Here is a 23675-nt window from a genome sequence, read left to right on the forward strand (position 1 = left end):
TTTCTTGAGACAATGTAGTCCAAATTGAGTTGTTTATGGGTCCTTGTTAGATAGTGTTGTTCGGATACGAGCGTAGGGGTGTTTGGCCACTAGAGATCAGGGGCTCATCGCGACTCATCGGTTTAGGTCGTGACAGAAGTGCTATCAGAGCAGTTCCGTCCTAGGGTTGTCTACGTATCGTGTCTAGTAGAGTCTTGTTTATGGGTGTGCTGTGCACCACACTTATAAATAGGAGGCTACAGCACATTTAGGAAAGTGTCATTCTTTTTCTCTTAGATCGTGCGATAGAGTCATGTGTTAAGAGTTTGCTTTTAATGATTTGTTTTGATTTCAGCGATGCATTGCAAGAAAGCTACAACTACCTAGAAGGGCAATAAAGCAGTTGGTGAGGCCACTAGACGTACTCGACAGGCTACTAGGGCTCGGGATGAGACTCAGATTGAGGGCCCATCTCAAACTTCACATACCCAGCCTCGAGCACCTGGCCCAGTGCCCCCGTTCCTCAGCCAGATGCACCGGGTCAGGATGTACGAGATGCTGTATAGTTATTGACCAGATTGGTCGCCGCTCAGGCTCTGCGGCAGGGAGCTGGTGGAGATCAGGTAGACCGAGCTTGTAGTTCGAGGGTTAAGACTTTTGTCGGGTTAGATCCTCCAAAGTTTTCTTTCTTGAAGCAAAATATGGACCCCCAAGATTTCATTGATGGTATGTAGAGGACCTTGAGGGTTATGCACTCAGATGAGGTCGAGTCCGTGGAGTTAGCTTCGTATAGGCTTCGTGATTTTGTGGTACAGTGGTATTAGACATGGGAGCTATCTAGGGGAGAGAATGGCCCTCCAGCTATCTGGAGAGAGTTTTCAGATGCTTTTATTAGCCATTATTTACCACCAGATGTCCGACGAGCCCGAGCAGATAGGTTTTTGGTTATTGAGCTGGGTAGTATAAGTGTTCAAGAATATTGTGTGTACTTCGATTCTTTGGCTAGATATGACCCAGCTATGGTGGCTGAGATGGATGATAGAGTTCATCGTTTCGTGGCTAGTCTAAGGCCACATTTGATAGATGATTGTACAACTGCTGCATTACAGCCATGCATATGCATAGAATTTGGATCTTTAGATATTGTGGGTGAGTTCAGAGGAGGACATACACAGCAATATTCCCTATATCGATTTCATTTGGCAGGGAGTGCACCACTGCGGTTTCCAGGTCTGAGATTTGATCGGTTTTCTTATTCCAGAGTGGTTCAGAGTTCTAGGGCTTCAGGTTATCAGCATAGACCGGTGTCAGTCCATATGAGACCCCCTTTTCCGCGGTGTGCCCAGTGTGGCAAATTACATGTAGGTCAGTGTCGGCAGGGCTCAGATACTTGTTATGCTTGTGGCCAGCCAGGTCATAGGATGCGGCAGTGTCCAATGAGAGAGAGTGGGAGTATGGTTCAGCCCATAGGGTCTGTAGCTGGTTGTTCTTCTACAGCACGCCTTTCATGACATGTTTCTCAGATACCAGCAAGATGTGGTAGAGGAAGGATCGGAGCATCTAGCTCGAGTGGGCCTCAGCACCACATTTATGCATTAGCCGGTAGATAGGATCGTGAGTCGTCTCCTGACGTGGTCACAGGTATATTATCAGTTTCCTCCTATGATGTATATGCACTGATTGATCCAGGTTCCACCTTATCATATGTTACTCTATTTATTGCTAGAAAGTTTGGGATAGAGCCTGACTTGATTGAGCCATTTGAGGTGTCGACGTCGGTTGGTGATCCAGTTATAGCTAGGCGAGTATATCGAGGCTATGTTGTGATAGTTTGTAACCGCCATGCCTTAGAAGATTTAATTAAGTTAGACATGATTGATTTCGATATTATTATGGGCATGGACTGGTTGCCTTCCTGTTATGCTAATGTTGATTGCAGAATAAAGGTAGTTCGATTTCAGTTTCTCGGTGAGCCAGTCCTAGAGTTGAAGGATAATGCTGCTTCGCCAAGAGGTACGTTTATTTCCTACCTTAAGGCAAGGAAGATGATCAGAAAGGGGTATATTTGTCAACTAGTTCGAGCCCAGGATGTACAAGAGGAATCACCGACCCTTCAATCTGTCCCTGTGGTCAATGAGTTTCCAGAGGTGTTTTCGAATGAACTTGCAGGCATTCCACCGGAGCGGGAGATTGATTTGGCTATCGATCTATTGCCAGATACCCAGCCAATATATATTCCTCTTTATAAAATGGCACTTGTAGCGTTGAAAGAATTGAAGGAGCAATTGCGGGATTTACTCGAGAAAGGATTTATTAGGACCAGTACATCACCGTGGGGAGTGCCGGTATTTATTGTAAGAAAGAAGGATGGCTCGTTGTGAATGTGTATTGATTATCGGCAATTGAATAAAGTAACTGTAAAGAATAAGTATCCGCTTTCGAGGATTAATGATTTATTTGACCAGTTGCAAGACGCCAAATATTTCTCGAAGATAGACTTGATGTCGGGATATCATCAGGTTAGAGTGAAGGAGGAAGACATTCCGAAGATGACATTCAGGACCAGATATGGGCACTACGAGTTCCGTGTCATGTCATTCGGGTTAACTAATTCTCTAGCTATATTCATGGACTTGATGAATCGTGCATTCAGGCCCTTTCTAGATTTGTTCGTTATTGTGTTTATAGATGATATTCTGGTTTATTCACCGTCAGAGGCTGATCATGTAGAGATCTACGTGTAGTGCTTAGAGTTCTTCGAGATAGAGAGTTGTATGCCAAGTTCTCCAAATGTGAGTTCTGGTTTAACTCTGTGGCTTTTCTGGGCCACATTATTTCAGATGAAGGTATTAGAGTGGATACTCAAAAGATTGAAGCTGTGAAGAATTGGCCCAGGCCCACGATACCAATAGAGATACATAGTTTCTTGGGTTTGGCTAGTTACTATAGAAGGTTCGTAGAGGGATTTTCTTCTCTTTTAGCCCCGTTGACCAAGCTGACTCAGAAATTAGCTAAGTTTAAGGGGACGGATGTGTGTGAGTGGAGTTTTTAGATATTGAAGGATAAGTTGACTTCAGCACCCATCTTGACTCTTCTAAAGGGAACAAACGGTTATGTGATATATTGTGATGCTTCGGGTATTGGTTTGGTATGTGTATTAATGCAGTACGGCAAGGTTGTTGCCTATGATTCAAGACAAATAAAGCAGCACGAGAAGAATTATCCAACCCATGATCTTGAGTTGGCTACAGTGATTCATGCCTTCAAAATATGGAGGCACTATCTATACGGTGTTCATGTTGACATTTACACAGATCACAAGAGCCTTCAGTATATCTTTAAGCTGAAGGACTTGAATTTATGTCAAAGGCGATAGCTAGAGTTGCTAAAAGATTATAGTGTTGACATTCTGTACCATCCTGGAAAGGATAATGTAGTAGTTTATGCTCTTAGTCGTAAATCCATAGGTAGTCTGTCATATGTGCAGCCAGAGAAGAAGGAGATAGTCCGTGAGGTTCGTCAATTAGCTAGCCTCAGAGTTTGGCTGTTAGATTCCGGTTATGCAGGGGTTATTGTTCAGGATACCGTGATGTCATCTTTGGTGGCCGAGATAAAGGAACCTGAGTACAAGGATCCAATGTTTGTTCATTACTGGGATACAACTTCTCAGAAAGAAAAGACGCCTTTTGTAATTATAGGAGATGGAGTACTTAGGGGAAGCTCATTATTCCCGCTATTTTATTCATCCGAGCACAACAAAGATGTATCACGATCTCAAGGAAGTTTATTGGTGGGATGGTACGAAAAGAGATATAGCAGGATTTGTCTCTCAATATCCGAATTGTCAGCAAATTAAGATAGAATATCAGAAGCCCGGAGGTTTATTGTAGGCTATGGAGATTCTGACATGGAATTGGGAGGTAATCAATATGGACTTCATTAGAGGTTTGCCCCGTACTCCGCGAAAGTATGATTCAATATGGGTCATAGTTGATAGGCTTACAAAGTTAGCCCACTTTCTGCCTGTCAAAATTACTTATGTAGCTGAAGATTATATGAAACTTTACCTTAAAGAGATTGTACGACTTCATGGTGGTCCTACAACCATTATTTTAGATGGAGGACCGCAATTAACAGCCATCTTCTGAAAATCTTTTCAAAATAGATTGGGGACTCAAGTGAGTCTTAGTACTGCATTTCATCCGCAGACAGATGGACAAGCGAAGCGTACTATACAGACACTTGAGGACATGCTGAGAGCTTATGTGATTGACTTCCGAGGTAGCTGGGTTGATCATTTACCTCTTATTGAGTTAGCATTTAATAACAACTACTATTCCAGCATTCAGATGGCTCTTTATGAAGCTTTATATGGGCAGAGAGGTGGATCACCTATAGGATGGTTTAATGTTGGAGCAAATCAATTAATAGGTCCAGACATGATACAACAAGCGGTCAATAAAGTGAAAATGATTCAAGAAAGATTACTAACAGCACAGAGTCGATAGAAATCCTATGCAGATAATTGGCGACGCAAGTTAGAGTTCGAGGTAGGCGACTGGGTTTTCCTGAAGAATTCGCCTATGAAGGGAGTGATGAGATTTGGCAAAAAGGGTTAGTTGAACCCTCGATACATTAGGCCATATAAAATTATTCGTACAGTGGGTAAGGGGGCATATGATTTAGAGTTACCTTCTGATTTAGAGTGTGCATCCTGTATTCCATATATCCATGCTCCGCAAGTGTATAGGAGATCCTTCAAGGGTTGTACCGATAGATGATATCCAGTTTACTGAGCAGTTATCATATGAGGAAACTCCAGTGGCTATATTGGATAGACCGGTTCATCGATTGCAAACTAAAGATGTGGTTTCTGTTAAAGTACTCTGGAGAAATAATAATGTTGAGGAAATTACTTGGGAAGCGAAAGAGGAAATGAATGCTAAATATCCCAACTTATTCCTGTCATCTCAGGAGGCTCAGTCTGAGGCATCATCTCTTCCATGTATTGATTCTATTTATAGTTATTGTGATTGGTCGTGTAAGGCCACGGTGTTGTATATTTTAGCATGTGGCCCTGTGTGGCATTATTTTGGGTTGCTATGTACAGGTTGGATTGGCATTATTTTCGGTTGCTGTGTACAGGTTGGATTGGCATATTTCCTGTGAGGACGAATGTCTCTTGGGGGGGGGGGGGGGGGAGAATCTTACACCTTTTGTTTTCATCGTAAGAAAGTCTTTGGCTTATTGGTGGGTTATACCCTTGTTATAGAAATTCGCACCTGAGTTTTTGAGATATTAAGGGCTTTACCTTGCATGTATAAAAGTATAAGTATGCATTCTTTGCAATACGATAGGATTAGAAGTGAAACGAATCGAATTGACGTGAACTAGACGACTAAGGGAATTCAGGCCTCAGAGCACATTGACGGTGCAAAGGGATGGCCCGTCAACATGTTGACGCCGGCATCCTTCACATCATCAACTTCCAGCAACCTCTGAATCTCAGGTGGAGTAGGGACGGTGCAAGTCCATGGACCGTCGACGTGTTGAAGGGCCGTCAACCTGCTCGTCAACCCGCAGCCACTGGGACTGTTTTGTACCACCTATATATATGGAGCCCTCACGTTTTATTTCATTGTTTTCCACTCCCTAACTAGAGCAAACCCTAGAATATTTCCCATTTACAACTCCTATCATATTGGAGGAAGCAAACCCTAGAATATTTACCATTTACAATTCCCATCATATTGGCGGAATTCTAGCAAATTCGAGCCTTGTAAACCCAAGCTTGTGAAGAAGAATGTTGTTCCTAGGGTTTCATTAAAGTTGTGAAGCTTGGAAAGTCGGATTTGAAGTTGATCCTTGGGATCTTGAAACCCTCAAAGTATGTAAATGATTCCTACCTTTGTATTTAAGTTAATTACTAAGAGTTTTAGTGGTTTTAGGTAAAGAGAAGATAGTTATAAAAGTGGTAAGTTGATGAAGGGTAAGATGATGATTAGGGGATGTTTTAATGATTTGGAATGGATTTGATTATATCTTGCTATGTAAGTGTTGACATTGTTGTTGTTGATATTGCGGTTGATGTTGGATAGAATCAGAAGTTGGAGGGTTGTTATGTTTACAAGGGAAATGTTGTCCGCAATTCTTTAAGCTCGTTTTGCATTTAACATTGTTAGTAAATGAGGTAAATAGTCTGATTAAGGCCTATGTTATCTTGATTGTAGACTTACGAGTTCGAGAAGTATAAGTTGGACAATTAGATACACTTCAAGGTATGTTAAGGCTAACCTTTCTTTCATTTTGGCATGATCTTATGATACGACCCAACAAGCGAGTAAACTAGCTTCCATATTACTCTACTCTTAGAAGCATTAGGAGTACTTCAGTCATTGATGTTCCTATACCCCGTTTATGATTGTTCCTTCTATTCATGGGTCTTGAGATTTCTTATGTTGATGATGTTAGCTCAAAAGATGTTTATCGGAGAAAGTATGACCTTGTGTCACCCCGAGAGTTCTGTGTATTAAGTTTATACATGCATTGCATTCATATATTCATATGCATATTGACCCGTGACCAGAAGGCATTATATACGCGAATATTATATGTATATGGGTTATGGGGAAAGGGATAGGTGTTATATATGCATTACCACCTGATCAGCGGGTGCACCTTGATGATGATCTATGGATTAGGCCGTACGTTCCTCGGCATTGTTATATTATATATGGATCGGGTTATACGTTCCTCGACACTATTATATGATATATGGATCGGGCTGAACGTTCCTCAGCACTATGACCTATATATACATGAGCATGATTATCATTGAGAGCACGTTATACGCCCATAGAGGCATTTTCAGTTATACAGATTTATGCAGATACTTTCAGATTCTCTGACATACTGATGCTTTCAGACAGTCAGTTTGGCTTTTGAGTTTTGGACTTCGTTAATGATTCTTTTGTTCACGTTACTCTTATTCTTTACATACTCAGTACATTATCCGTACTGACTCCCCTATTGCTCGGGGTTCTATGTTCATGGCCACAGGTTCAGGTAGACAGTCAGGTGGTCCAGCTTAGTAGGACCTCTACCCAGCGGTGGTCAGTGCGCTCCATTTTATTCGGAGCTGCAGTCTGTTTTGGTATGCTATTCTTTTGAGATGTATATGTATATGGGTATGACGGGGCCCTGTCTCGTCCTTTCTACAACTTTTGTTACGGTAAAGGTCTGTAGATAATTGTATGTATTTGACAGCAAATGTAGCCTTGTCGGCTTATATTCTTTTGTGTACAATATATATATAACGGCCTAGTCGGCTTGCATTGTTCTTTCCAGTTCATATATACATATATAAATATATATATATATATATATATATATATATATATATATATATATATATATATATATATATATATATATATATATATATATATGAGTCGGAACAGAGAGCCTTAACACAAAGTTGAAAGACTTATGCCTTAACACAAAGTTGAAAGAGTAGCCTTGCTCTTAACTCGTCACAACCAGCTCAAAAATATTTCGACGTACAAAATGCGAGATATAACATTCTCCCCCCCTTTAGAACATTCGTCCTCGAATGTTCAACTAGTCACATAGGGTCTTGTAACATGCCGGGGGAGTTCTTCCTACAGTTATCCTTTGTTGACCTTCCGATATGGGTTCTTTACAAATATGATTGAGTAATTCTTCACGTCACTGATTCGTATACTTTCATAGCGTATTTTCTCATATTCCCCACAGTCACTGGGCCATGAACTATCTTCTTGTAGCCGACGAATCCTTTTCGCTCTTTCACAGACGCTGTGTTCCTTCTTTCTTCCAAAAGAAATTCTAAACCAAACATATATACAATAGTCGCCATCATCCGAAATATCCCTTTTAGTCCTTATCATTCTCTCCATTATTCTTTTAGTGTGCCGACATGTTAAGGGGTCCTTTATATGTTACAATCTTCGAGTATCCTCATTTTCGATTATATTTTTTATTTCTCGTCTTACTTCCGAACTCTACGCATAACATACCGAAACTTCTTACCATAGGTTTTGTCTACCCCATCGTTCTTATCAATATTCCTACACCTTTTCGTCCACTATTAACCTTTTCACTTATTTGGCTTACTTACTCATGATTCTTCTTAACCACGCCATCTATTTTCCTTATATACCCTTTCGGGAGTTTAAATCTCCCAGCATTGTCACAGAGCTTTATCATTCCATTTCTTACTTCATATTTCTTGTCGTGGTCACGATTCCTTTGGCCTCGCTTGCTTAAGTCAATTTTTAAACCTCAAACACCTTTCCCTCATTTCATGTAACCACACTTATCCTTTTTCACTTGTCCATGCTTGCAGTTACCCAAATAGTCCCGTGCGTTAATCGTCGTTCCTTTTCTGGAGGTTCTGCTCGGTCATGTTTCCTACCTTTCGCTTCCTTCCAATGTTTGACCTTTTTGCTTTTCCTTTACTTAATCTCTTTCCTTTCCAAATATCATTGTACTGGAAGTTTCCAGTCTTAACAAATAGAGAAAATAACAGCAGCCTACCCCATAACATTTGCACCATTTACCTTTGCTATTGTTACTTGGAGTCCGGCACCCTCATTCGATTGGTACCTTTCGCATTCTAGCACCGGTCGCGGGGACACACGTGTTCACTAGTACAATCACAGATAAGGCATCATACGCATTCATATGTGTATACATAATTATTTTCAACTAGGCCACACATTATCTCCAAACATCGTTCGAGCCTATTCTAATTCCAAAGTTGTGGCGTCCTTTCTGCCTCTTCTCTAATCTAACCGATTGCGTGCTGTGTGGCCTTTTATGGTCTCCAACCATCTCGCATATTCTAATTTCACTCCGGCTACTTTAACTTTCCTTTCGTCTCTTATACCGGAATATATGTAAAATTCTTGCATACTTCCCAGGGGGGTCACCCATCCTGAGATTGCTCCCACCTGAGCGCGCTTAACCTCGAAACCTTGGTGCGTTTCGATGCCTTAACGCTGATATAATCACGTCCACTTCCTCGTATGTCATTTACTACATAATCTGGAGCAAGTCAAAGTTTTATAGATTCCGAGACATATTTGTAACATGTTCTTTCTCGTGCAATTACTATTTTACCCTTTTCGGTCTTCCGTACCACCTTTATAAATTCTTATCATTCAAAATCTGTACGCAGAACATACCAACAGTACCTTACAGAGCATACGACTATATGTCACATCCTAGCCGCCCAGGACTTTCGGTTTCAGGTAACAGAATGAATATTTCCAAACTTGCCCTTCTGACCTTTCCATATCGTCATTTGCCTCTTACCGTCATAGGTAAGGCTTACAGATGGAATTTCATTCGCCTATGACTTGGCTCTATCGCACGATCTGAGACAGAAAGAAGGTCAACAATCCCTAAATGCCCCGTAGCCCCCTGTTTATAAATGTGGCGCGCTACACACCATAAACAGAACTCTACCGGACACGACTTTGCAGACAACCCCTAGGACAGACCTGCTCTAATACCACTCTGTCACACCCTGACCTTACTAGGGTGTGATGGGCACCTGACCCTAACTTAGGGCCGAGCGAACCCTCAGACAACTGCTGCACATAAAATCACATCAAACTTTTTAAATCGACTAAGATAAAATACATAGTAAATTTTTTTTTTTCATAAATATTCTTTCTCGGAGCTTCCAAGCCGAACAAATCTACAATAATACAAAATTCAGTATATAACAAAGACCGACATATCGGCTGACGGAGTCGCTTACAGACTGACAACCAATACCCACTACACTGTCTGCAAAGTCTCTAACATAAGTCCAGAAACCATAACATACAAACTCTGACTCGGCAGCACTCCGGGAGCAAATGGAGTTCGCCAACTCCGCTGGAACATCTACTATTATAACTTCAGCTCATCTGGGAGTACCTGCGCGACATGAAACGCAGCCCCCGAAGAACAGGGGGTCAGTACGCAAAATGTACCGAGTATGTAAAGCGAAAATGTAACAAATATAATCATAATCCGGACCAGAAGTACAGAAATATAGCGGACAGAATCAAACCCGAATCCGAAACAGAAATACAGAGTTTAGCTGGCAGAATCACCGTACGGATCAGGGGCACAGAATGCGACTGACATAATCGTAATCAGAACCAGAGGTACAAAAGTGTAACAGACTGAGTCATGGTCCGGATCAGACATACAGAAGTGACGTAGACAGCATCATTTTCCGAATCAAATTACCAGAAGTGTAATAGATAGAATCGTAATCCAGTCAGATAGACAGAAGTGTAACGGACAGGATCGTAGTCCAATCAGACAGACAGAAGTGTAACAGACAGAGTCATAATCCAATCAGACAGACAGAAATGTAACGGACAGAGTCATAATCCATTCAGACAGCCAGAAATGTAACGGACAGATTCATAATCCAATCAGACAGACAGAAGTGTAACAGACAGAATCATGCATGCAGAGTCATAAGCTTATACAGATACAGATAACATATACATACATATATCAGATCCCGGCCCTCTACTGAGGGACGCGGTAACAGAACCCGGCCCTCTTAGTACGGGACGCGGTGGACAGAGTCATAATCCAATCAGACAGACAGAAATGTAACGGACAGATTCATAATCCAATCAGACAGACAGAAGTGTAACAGACAGAATCATGCATGCAGAGTCATAAGCTTATACAGATACAGATAACATATACATACATATATCAGATCCCGGCCCTCTACTGAGGGACGCGGTAACAGAACCCGGCCCTATTAGTACGGGACGCGGTGGACAGACAGATCAGATCATATGCCATCCTGGCCGCCATCCCCATACATCACATCATCAGATCATATACAGATGTAAACAGATCCCGGCCCGCACACCGAGGGATGCGGTGAACAATGAAGTGGAATGTGCACGAATAAAAGAACCTAGCCCGGGCGCAGTGAAGGAAGCGTTGAGGTATCCACGAACAGACTAATGCGAAACCATATGCATACAGACTCAATGAAACTGAAGTAGGCCAAACGGTGGGTCAAATCAAAGTAATCGGACAATACTCATAATATACGCATATACGTCATTTGGGATGGCACGACAGACAACATCAGAATAAGATTTCCAAAAGCGTTCCAGATGTCAAAATTATTTATAAGACTTATACAAATAGCCATAACATTTGTCGCATAGTGAACAAAATACTGATCCAGATGTTTCCTATGAAGACCGGACAGAAATAAATCGATTAAAGCCATAGGGAAAGTATCGGGTCTCTGTGGGCCCTCCTCGGACCAAAACGAGGTGGCGTACGTAAATTACGGATAATAGACCCTATGAGGTCGTCCATGATCATTTTGAGGCATTCCGACTCCGTTTAGGAAAGTTGCATACATAAAGTTTACTTTAACGACAAATTTTAAGAAACTAGTTCAATCTTACTGAAAGAAATGGGGCGAATTCCAATCTCAGATTACGAAGAGCAGAGTCGTATCTAAGGCTCACGTCCAAGCCTAGGATGTTTAGAACATGCCAAAGAATGAAGGGGAAGGCTTTACATACCTTGGTTGCGCCTTACGCTCGTCCAGATTAAATTCCCGTTTCGTCCAAAATCTACAAATGGTCATATTTGCCAATTGTCAAAAGTAAGACTTTTAGCATTCAAATCTTTAGTTCACCACTTGTCTACAAAAATTTGGGCAGCATTTCCCCTATATATATATCACCCCCGAGACTTAGCTCGGCTCAATATATCCACAACAACAACCCAACAATCCAACAACATCAACAGTTATCACAAAACGCACCATAACCTAGATAATCCTCTTTTCTACATAAGGCAACAACTTACATCCCAACTTCACATTATCAAACTAATATCAACGTTTATACACTTGATTACTAATCCAAAACCATTTAAACGATATTCAAGAACATTTTAAGCAATTCACACAATATTCCGAACAACCCAAACAAGGCTCCAACTTACCCGAATTCCTTCCCAAACCCAAGAACAACACCAAACATCTTCTTTCCTTCCAAATTCATAACTTATATCATTAATCCGCACATTAACAATGAAATTCTCATAAATACAAAAATTACATAAAATTCACATTAACTTCCAAAACAACCCATAACCACCACAACATCACTTTGAGTCATTAAGCTTGCATTTTTTTTTCTTCCTAGAATCCACAACGACGACAACTAAAATACTAACGACGACATATTCATTCTCAACTACACAAAGGGGGGGCCATTCGACCAACATCATACATACACACAAAGATGGTTTTCATTCTTTTCTTCACACTACAGTATTCAAAACATGCAAATTAGAATTAATTCATTGTTTTTGACACAATACACACTCACTCGGCCAAACCCATATACACGGCCTCAACTCCAACTTGGTTTCTATCATAAATTTCTTCCTTTTTATCATTCTACAACACATATAAACCATTCATAACACATAAAACAAGATTAGAACTCACCTTTCTTCTTCAACTTCTCAACTTGCCTACAGTTGGCCACAGACAAAAATGGATAATCTAATGCTTCCAATAACACTTCCACGTTAATGAGCACCCTTCAATTAGTAGGTTTGCTTGGAGAAACAATTTTTTTGATGGCCAAATCTTGGTCTTGTTCTCTCTTGTTCTTGGCCGAAATTGGCCCTTATTTTTTGTTCTCTCAAAGCTTCTTGATCTTTCTTGATTTCTCTCAAGTGTTGGAATGAACATAAGATGACTAAGTCATCTTTTAAATATCATGTATTAGCCATCCATGTGGCCATGGCCCACATGTCACATGCAAGGCCACATGACCATTTTTTTCATGAAATAAAACTTCCAAAACTTCACTTTTGGCCCCCAAATTTCTCATGAAATACCTAGCTTCCCATAATACATTTTTGGTCCCATTTTTCATGAAATATTATTTTCCGTAATTCCACTTTTAAGCCCAAATTTTCGTTAGTATCTCCATCCCATAAATTCATAAGTGACTTATGCCTTAACACAAAGTTGAAAGAGTAGCCTTGCTCTTAACTCGTCACAACCAGCTCAAAAATATTCCGACGTACAAAATGCGAGATATAACAGTTATGCTGTGTTTATGGTTCACCGAGCCACTCACTAGAGGGCCGGGTTCCACTTATATTTGGTGTTATACTGTGTATGGCGTTATGCTGTGTTTTGATGTGTGACGGGGATAAGGAGATTTGAAACCTTCTGGTGTTATGCTGTGTTATGGCGCCATCGACGGGCTGGCGACCATATTCTTTGTGCCCTATGCATGACTTATATTTTGAGAGTAAACATTTTGGTATTTTGGGTTTGCACTTATGTTCTGTACTTCTATTTCGTTTATGCATCAGATTTGTTTTCTGTATCTTCTGCTTTGCATACTCAGTACATATTTCGTACTGACCCCCTTTCTTCGGGGGGCTGCGTTTCATGCCCGCAGGTGCAGACGTACAGTTTGGTGATCCACCAGTTTAGAACACCCTCTTCTATTGTTTGGAGTGCTCCTCTTATTCCAGAGCCTACATTTTAGTATATATCTTCGTTCGTTGCATATGTATATATTTGTTCAGGGGTATGGCGGGGCCCTGTCCCGCCATATGATTTGGTTGGTCTGTTTAGTGGTCTGTAGACGTATATGTGGGTTGTGCCTACTTCTGTTCAGGTGTGTTTGTATGATCACACTCGCCATGGAAGCCTCGTCGGCGTGCATTTGTATATGTTATTGGCCGTTGTGCCATTTTATAGCCTAGTCGGCTTCTGATATATATATGTACATATATGGTTGTGTTTGAAATGTGTCTGAGACAGTTTGATATGATTTGTGGCAGCGTGTGATATTTGTGCCCGTATACGCTATTTGTATGCGATTCAGAATTGATGAGTGTGTTCGGGTGCCCAGTTCGGGCACTAGTCACGGCCTACGGGGTTGGGTCGTGACAGAAGTGGTATCAGAGCGGTTTGTCCTCGGAATGTCTACAGGCCGTGTCTCATAGAGTCTTGTTTATCGGTGTGTTGTGCACCACATCTATAAACAGGAGGCTACAGGACATTTAGGGTGTTACCTTTCTTTGAATCTTAGATCGTGCGATAGAGCTGTATTAGGATGACTCTTTTCTGATCGATTGTTGTGCTTTTCAGTGATGCCTCCGAAGAAGGCGGCGGCTGCCCAGAAGGGCAAGGCGGTGATGGGAGAGACTAGTCAGGTACAGCGAGTTACCCGGGCTCGTGCTCAGGATTTGCCCGGTGTTGTACTTCAGTCAGAGGGTTCAGCTACACCACCACCGGAGGAGCCTGGAACAGGCCCACCATTAGCCAGGGGCGGAGGATAGGACGTTGAGGGAGGCAGTACAGTTGTTGACGACATTGGCGGCAGGATAGGCTCGCAGACGTGGGCTGAGAGGTGATGATGATGATGACAGGCGTGATAGCCTAAGGGTTCGTGATTTTCTGACATGCGGTCCCCCAGATTTTTTCGGGTCTAAGCCTGAGGAGGACCCCCATGACTTCATTCGGGGGATGAGGCGCTCATTGGGATTGGTCAGGGCTTCGGAGACCGAGTCCGTTGAGTTAGCCTCGCACAGATTGTGAGATGTTGCGGCAAATTGGTATGAGTCTTGGGAGCTGTCCAGAGGTGAGGATGCTCCCCCAGCTACTTGGGATGAGTTTGTGGCCGCTTTTCTCCGCCACTTTTTGCACCCGGAGTTACGACGGGCGCGGGTTGATAGATTTTTACAGTTGCAGCAGAGTGGTCGGAGTGTTCGTGAGTATAATTTGTAGTTTGATTCTCTGGCTCGATATGTACCTGCGATAGTAGCGGATATGGCGGACCGGATGCACCGGTACGTGATAGGATTGGACCGCTACCTGATTGACGGCTGCATGGCTGTGGCATCGCAGACTGATATGGACATCGCCCGGTTACAGGCTTACGCGCAGGGGATGGAGGACTGGCACAAAGAGGATCAGTCGGGCAGATATCGTGATAGGAGACCACCCAAGCGGGCCAGGTCAGCTGGGTATTCTGGGGAGTCTCAAAGAAGGGCAGCCTCAACAGTATGTTAGACAGTCTTCTCAGCCAGCGCAGAGTGCACTCCTGCAGTCTATCGGGGAAGGATTTGATAGTGTCAGATACTCAGGAGCAGGACAGAGTTCCAGAGCATCAGGTTCGCAGATGACCAGAGGTTCCAGCTAGTCCCGACCACCCAGGCCCCGTTGTTCTTATTGTGGGAGATCGCACCCAGGGGAGTGCTACCGAGCCACAGGAGCTTGTTTTTCCTGCGGCCGTCAGGGCCATGTTATGCGAGATTGTCCGATGGCGAGTGGTTCTGGTAGTACAGTTCAGCCGACGGGATCAGCCGCTGGTTCATCTTCTACTCCCTCAGCTATGCGCCCTGCAGGGCGGGGTATGCCGGCATCGGCGGGCCACGGTCGAGGCCGTGGCGGTGTTTCAGATTCTAGCGGTCCTTCGAACCGCATATATGCGTTGGCCAGCCGACAGGACCAGGAGGCGCCACCAGGTGTGGTTACAGGTGATTTGAATTTTTAAATTCGTTACATTGATTGGTAAGAAATTGATATATGCTACTCAAAAAGAAACTCCCCCGAAATGTTTGTGAGACCCTATAAGGTTAATCTAACATTCGAGGACGAATGTTATTAAGGGGGGGAGGATGTTATGTCCCGTATTTTATACATTGGGACGATCCGGATTAACTTTGATAAGTTAGGGCCAAGACCATTCCGGGACTTGAAGTAGAGACTTTTAACCTTCGATTTTATTTTGAGACATAGGTTGTTCATGAAATTGTTGGCATGGAACACTTAGGAAAAGTTGGGACCAAAAGTCACATAATTCGAAGTTGAAAATCATGCAAGTAGTCCCACACACTTTCTGGCCAATTTTAAATGGTCCAACTCATGGGTGGACCATGGACACTTGGAGGGTTCATCTTGGGACTTAAAAGATGACTTCTAAGTCATCTTCTCTCACTACAACTTAGCAATAAAATCATGAAGTTGAAGAACAACAACCAACACCATTCGGCCAAGCCTAAGAAAAACCAAGTCCAATTTTAGCCATCCCAAAAATATTTATTTGGTGCAAATCCACTAATTGAAGGCCCCTAAGTAACGTGGAATCGTTGTTGGAGCGATCAAGCCATCCGTTTAGTAGATCGCAAACCCTAGGCAAAGTGTGGAGTTGAAGAAGAAAGGTAAGATTTGATCTTGTTTTATGTGTCATAAATGTTGTATGCATGTTGTAGTATGCTAAAATGGATGAAAATCATGAGATAGGGTATGTTGGAAGTGGGTCGTGTGCTTGGTGTGTTAGCCGTGTGAGGTGTGTGTATGTTGTGGGGTGTGGAGGTGATGAATTGATCTTATGTAGCATGTTTGATTGTTGTAGTGTGTAGGATGGCTAAGAATCACTAATATATGCATGTGTGGTGATAGCCGAATGTGGGTCATACTATATGCAAAAGAACGCATTAATGTCGCTTAATGTTTTAGTGGTTGTTGTGATGACTTTTATGTTGGAAATAAGAGTTTAATGTCGCAAGTTGATATGGTAAGTGTTGCGGACAGATTTGGAGAATTATGTGCAATTAATGCAACTTTTATTTTCATGAGAATAGCATTGTTAGAATGTGGATTGTTGGTGCAAATCATGATTCGAAAGTCGGAAGTGTGTATAGTGAGGTTCTCGGGTTTGGGACTGTTTTCGGGAAAATTGTCACGACCCAGCCTCATGGGCCGCGACTGGCACCCTACCTGGGTACCCAGACCAAATCGCACATTCATTTACCGAATCCAAACTTATTTCAAAATTTCATAAAAGTCATATCAACATAATTTATATCAAAATATGTCTTAAGCGGTCGCACATATCAAAATATCATATCGAATCCGAAAGGAGCGGCGGAATAGACATCGCCGGTCATAAGTGCAAATATAAGCATAAGGGCCATTTAGGGCCATCATAACAAACGGACCGCTTTAAGACCAAATATCAAAGTCAAACAAACACATATAGGACCCTCGCCCCACAAACATGACTACAGGCCTCTACGAATCCAAAACAAGACATATGGCGAGACAGGGCCCCGCCGTACCCGAATAGTCAAATGTACAAAATATACATAGCAAGAGATGTCTGTACCAGAAGTGGACTCCGGATCAAGGAGGAGTACTCCGAAATAGCAGAAAAGTGAAGCCTACGGTGGAGGATCACCAATGTCTGTACCTGCGGGCATGAAACGCAGCCCTCGAAGAGAGGGGGTCAGTACGAAATATGTACTGAGTATGTAAAGCACGTAGTACAGAAATATGGGCCGAAACTGAAAGCAAACCGGATATCAAAGGGAAGTACAAATCAGTATGTCAAAATCTGTATCAAAATCATATACATATACATAATGCAAACGAAATCATGCAATGCTCAAGAACGTGGTCACCACTCCAACGCTGGTGCCACACACAGCATAACACCGGAAGGTTTCAAATCTCCGTACATCCCCGAACACATACATATGGGAGCGTATCGCATAACCAGCCATATCACAGCATAACTCCAAACGGAACCCAGCCCTATGCCGAGGCCTCGGGAACCGTAACACAGCATACGGCCGAATTATCATAGGGCGCACGAATCATAACCGGCCCGGGAACCGGTGAACGAAGTCATAATAAGGCACGAACGGAGTCGTGAGCGAACAAATGCAAATCATATTTTAAAATAGCCTTTCAAAACTTAATAATTTCATAAGTGATTTCATAGACCAAAATAGACAAATGATTACTTGATACGGAAGTTTAATTCACGAAATGTTTCCAAAGCGGTACGTATGGCTCAAACGGAACTTAACATATCATAGTAGTCAAAACATATTTCATAGAGGGAAGTTTCAAAGTCGAAGATCTCATATCGAAGTTCATCCAAAAAGAGAGCCCGATAGGACAAATAGGGCGTCTCGGGGTTAGCGGGCCCACCTCGGGTCGAATCAAAGCGGCGAACATAATTTACGAACATTTAAAGGCCAAAAGGTCATACATAATCATTTCTAAGTGACGCGATCACATTTCGATAGGTTTCGGACATTTGGTTGCATTCTAACCAAAATAGAGCTTTTAGGCTTCAATTGAACTAAATGAATAGTAACTATTCTGTGGATTGGGTTTCGAGGAGCAGAATTGCTCCGGAGGTTCCGATATTCACCTACCATACTAAGACATGCCAAACGAAGAAGTGGGGAGCTTTACATACCTTATAGACGTCTTATGCTCTCCCAAAAATCAAATCCCGTTTCGTCCGAAATCTGCAAATGGTCAAAGTTACCAATTAGAGGTTCTTAGGCTTAAAATTTTCATTAACTTGATTTTTGTCTACCGAAATTTCGGCAGCATTTCCCCTATAAATCTAACACCCCCGAGACTTAGCTCGGCTCAAAATACATTAACAACAACAACCCAAACATCATCAAACAACATAAACCACAATCAAACCATTCTAACTTCAACGTTCTATCTTACTACACCATTTGACAACTTCCATTCAAACTTCACAATTCCAAACTTATATCCACATTGTTGTATTCATTCACTCATTTAAGATTATTCAATCACATCCCAATTATGTTCCAAACCATATACAAGATTTCCCGAAGTTCATTACTTTCCATATTTCACCCAAAGCATCCAAAAATTACGACGAACATTCTAACTTGCATTGTTTCATTCAAACTCATTAACATCAACCATAAGTCATATTTAAGGCCATAATATCATGGATATACAATGATATACACAAATATACCAAAGACATATACTTTCCCATAATGATCCGAAATCGTTTTCAACACCAATTCAATTCGTTAAACGATCATTTACGTCATAAATGTCACGACACAACTAACGAACTAACAAATCAATTCCACCTTGCCTTACACACTACATAGGTCACGACTAGCATATCAACCACACATACACACACGACTTCATACACATACATCAAAGTTACGGGATTCTCGTCTATTCTCAATCCTTAACACATTCATATCAATTCCATAACATTAGAGGGGCAAAATTCATACCTTTTCTTGAATTTCCGACTCGTCGCAAACGCGCACCTTCCGCCAAACTAATTGTACCCCATCGGAGAGCGTCTTGAGTAGTCTACAATTATAGAAAGAACAAGACCTTTAAGCCTCAAACAAAAGCTAGGAATTTTTTTTGAATGGGAAAAAGGGTTCGGCCGAGAGCCCTTTCAAGGGTGTTCTTCAATTTTTTTTTGTGTTCTTGATAAGTCCAAATGATGACTTGATATATATCCATCTATAGGTCATGTGTAAATCACATGAGCATTAAAAATGGGTCTTGGGCCATGCTAATGGCCGGCCACCCCATCAAACTTTGGGCCTCAATTTGTTTTTTGTTTGTCCAATTGTTGGCCCAATTCATAAATGTCCCATTTTGTAATTCCCGAAACTAATTTCCGAAATTCCAAGTTTACCCTCGGCCTTCCCCAATGTCTTAACATCAATGATTTCATAACCAACATAGTCATATCAACTTGAATCAAAATGTTTCTTCATATCACACAAGTCTTACTTATTTCTCGAATTCCAATTATACGAAAACACGGGACATAACATTCTCCCCCCCTTAAGAACATTCGTCCCCGAATGTTAAATTAACCTTATAAAGTCTTATGACCAAGGCGGGGGAGTTCTTTATTATTAGTGGCATACGAAATTATGTTTATCAACCAACATAACAAACTAAAAGGTTTAGATTACCTGCGGACGTCGGGAACAAGTGAGGGTATTTCTTCTTCATCTCGTCCTCCGCCTCCCAAGTCATCTCCTCCCGATTGTTGTTGCGCCACAGGACTTTGACGGAGGGCACTTCTCTAGTGCGTAGTCTCCGCACCTGTCGATCCAGAATAGATACAGGCTGCTCTTCATAAGATAACTGTTCCGTCACCTGAATGTCATCAACTTGGAATATCCTGGAAGGATCACCAATACACTTCCGCAGCATAGACACATGAAATACCGGGTGTACGGCCTCCAAATCGGATGGTAAATTTAGCTCGTAGGCGACCTCGCCTATCCTCCGAACGATCTGATATGGCCCAATGTACCGCGGGCTCAACTTACCCTTCTTACCAAATCTCATAACACCCTTCATGGGCGACACCTTCAGGAATACCCAGTCGCCGATCTGGAACTCCAACGGTCGACTTCGTCTATCAGCATAAGCTTTCTGTCGACTCTGAGCCGCCAATAGTCGTTCCCGAATAAGCTTCATCTTATCTACAGCTTCCTGGATCACATCTGGCCCAATCAACTTAGTCTCGCCAACGTCAAACCAGCCAATAGGAGATCTGCATCTCCTGCCATAAAGGGCCTCGTACGGAGCCATCTGAATGCTGGAGTGATAACTGTTATTATAGGAAAACTCGATAAGCGGCAAATGATCATCCCAGCTGCCCCTGAAATCAATAATGCAGGCCCGCAACATTTCTTCGAGCGTCTGAATAGTGCGCTCGGCCTGCCCGTCGGTCTGAGGGTGAAAAGCTGTACTGAGGCTCACCTGAGTCCCTAATCCCTCCTGGAATGACCTCCAGAAATTTGCTGTAAACTGGGCACCTCGGTCAGTAATAGTAGATACAGGGACCCCGTGAAGTCTGACTATCTCTCTGATATACAATCTGGCATAGTCCTCAGCCGAATAAGTAGTCCGAACCGGAAGGAAATGGGTTGATTTCGTCAGCCTGTCCACAATAACCCAAATAGAGTCGTACCTGCGTAGAGTATGCGGAAACCCAACAGTAAAGTCCATATTAATCATCTCCCATTTCCAGGCTGGAATTTCCATCTCCTGTAATAATCCACCGGGCTTCTGATGCTCGATCTTAACTTGCTGGCAGTTCGGGCACTGACTAACAAACTCAGCAATATCTTTCTTCATGCCGTCCCACCAATACAAACACCTGAGATCCCGATACATTTTAGTGGAACCAGGATGAACAGAATACCGTGCATTATGGGCCTCGCCCATAATCTGCCGCCGTAAGCCCGCAACGTCCGGTACACAGAATCTGCCGTCATATAATAATACTCCTTCAGGCGAGATCTCAAACTGAGTCTTTGCTTTATTAAGGGCCACATCTCTGTACTGAATCAAAAGAGCATCTTCAAACTGGCGCTGCTTTACCTCCTGAATAATAGATGATTCAGCAACTGCACGAACAGAAATCCCAGAAACTCTAGAATCCACCAAACGAACTCCGAGGCTGGCCAGCTGATGAATATCACGAACCAAATCTCTCTTATCAGATGGTACACCAGCCAGACTGCCTACGGACTTCCGGCTAAGCGCATCAGCTACCACATTGGCTTTCCCCGGATGGTACAGAATATCAACGTCGTAATCCTTTAGTAACTCAAGCCATCTCCGCTGCCGCAAATTTAGCTCCTTCTACTGAAAAATATACTGGAGACTCTTATGGTCCGTATAAATATCAACATGGACCCCATATAAATAATGCCGTCAAATCTTCAAAGCATGAATTACTGCGGCCAACTCAAGATCATGAGTGGGATAGTTCTTCTCGTGCGGTCTGAGCTGTCGGGAAACATAGGCTATGACTCGACCGTGCTGCATCAATACACAACATATCCCAATACTAGAGGCGTCAAAATAGATAACATACCCGTCAGATCCCTCTGGAAGAGCCAAAACTGGTGCTGTGACCAATCTTTCTTTCAGCATCTGAAAGCTGCGCTCGCAGGCATCGGTCCACTGAAATTTTGCTGCTTTCTGGGTAAGCCTCGTCAGTGGTGCTGCAATAGAAGAACAATCCTCCACGAACCTGCGATAATATCCGGCCAATCCCAGAAAACTGCGCACCTCCGTCGGTGTAGTAGGCCTGGGCCAATTCTGTACAGCCTCAATCTTCTGCGTATCGACCCGAATACCGTCTGCACCGACAATATGGCCCAAGAATGCCACAGAAGTCAACCAGAATTCACATTTGGAGAATTTAGCATATAACTTCTGCTGACGGAGAATGCCAAGTACCGTCCTCAAATGATCTGAATGCTCCTCGGCTGATCGCGAGTAAATCAGAATATCATCAATAAACACAATAACAAACATGTCCAGAAAAGGCCGAAATACCCGATTCATCAGATCCATAAATACCGATGGAGCATTAGTCAGCCCGAAAGACATAACTCTGAACTCATAGTGCCCGTACCGGGTCTTGAAAGCAGTCTGCGGGATATCTGACTCCCGCACTCGCACCTGATAATAACCTGAGCGCAGATCTATCTTAGAAAAATATTTAGCACCCTGCAGATTATCAAAGAAATCATCAATCCGGGGGAGGGGATATTTATTCTTTATAGTCACCTTATTTAGCTGCCGGTAGTCGATACACATCCGCAGTGACCCATCTTTCTTTCTAACAAACAATATCGGCGCTCCCCAGGGTGATGTACTGGGTCTGATAAAGCCCTTATCCAATAAATCTTTCAGCTGCTCCTTCAACTCTCTCAACTCAGCCGGTGCCATCCTGTACGGAGGAATAGATATAGGCTGCGTATCCGGCATCAACTCTATAGTAAAATCAATCTCCCGCTCAGGCGGAAGGCCAGGAAGCTCGTCAGGAAATACATCTGGGAACTCGCTAACAACCGGAACAGACTGAAGGGTAGGTATCTCAGCTGCAGTATCGTGCACACGAACCAAATGATAGATATAACCCTTCTCGATCATCTTCTTAGCCTTGAGGTATGAAATAAACTTACCCCTCGGCGATGTTGTAGATCCGAACCACTCTATAACTAGTTCCCCTGGAAACTGAAAACGGACTACCTTTTTCTGGCAGTCGACATTAGCATAACAGGAAGACAACCAGTCCATACCCATAATGACATCAAACTCAAGCATGTCTAACTCTATCAAATTAGCTTTAGTGCAACGATCATAGATAGTCACAGAACAATCCCTATAGATCTGTCTCGCTACTACAAAATCCCCAACTGGCGTAGCTACCTCAAATAGCTCTATAGGCTCAGACACTATCCCAATCTTACTAGCAACGAGCGGCAAAATATATGATAAAGTAGAACCAGGGTCAATCAATGCATATACAGATCTGGAGAAAACCAGTAATGTACCTGTGACGACGTTTGGCGAAGCCTCCTGATCCTGGCGGCTGGTCAAAGCATATATGCGGTTCGAGGGACCGCTAGAACCTGAAACGCCACCGCGGCCTCGACCGCATCCTGCCGGTGCTGGCATACCTCGCCCTCCAGGGCGTGCAACAGATGGAGCAGATGATGAACCGGCGGCTGACCCTATCGGCTGAACCACACTACCAGAACTGCTCGCCAACGGATAGTCTTTCATAAAAATGGCCCTGACCACCGCACGAAAAGCAAGCTCCAGTAGCTCGATAACACTCCCCCGGATGAGACTTCCCGCAATGAGGACAACGGGGCCTGGGTGGTCTGGCCTGGCTAGGACCTCTAGTCATCTGTGAACCTGCCGCTCTGGAGCTCTGACCGGCCCCAGACGGTCCCGCACTATCAAATCTCCGGCT

Source organism: Lycium barbarum, chromosome 9 (assembly GCF_019175385.1).
Source record: "Lycium barbarum isolate Lr01 chromosome 9, ASM1917538v2, whole genome shotgun sequence".
NCBI classification, from domain to species: domain Eukaryota; kingdom Viridiplantae; phylum Streptophyta; class Magnoliopsida; order Solanales; family Solanaceae; genus Lycium; species Lycium barbarum.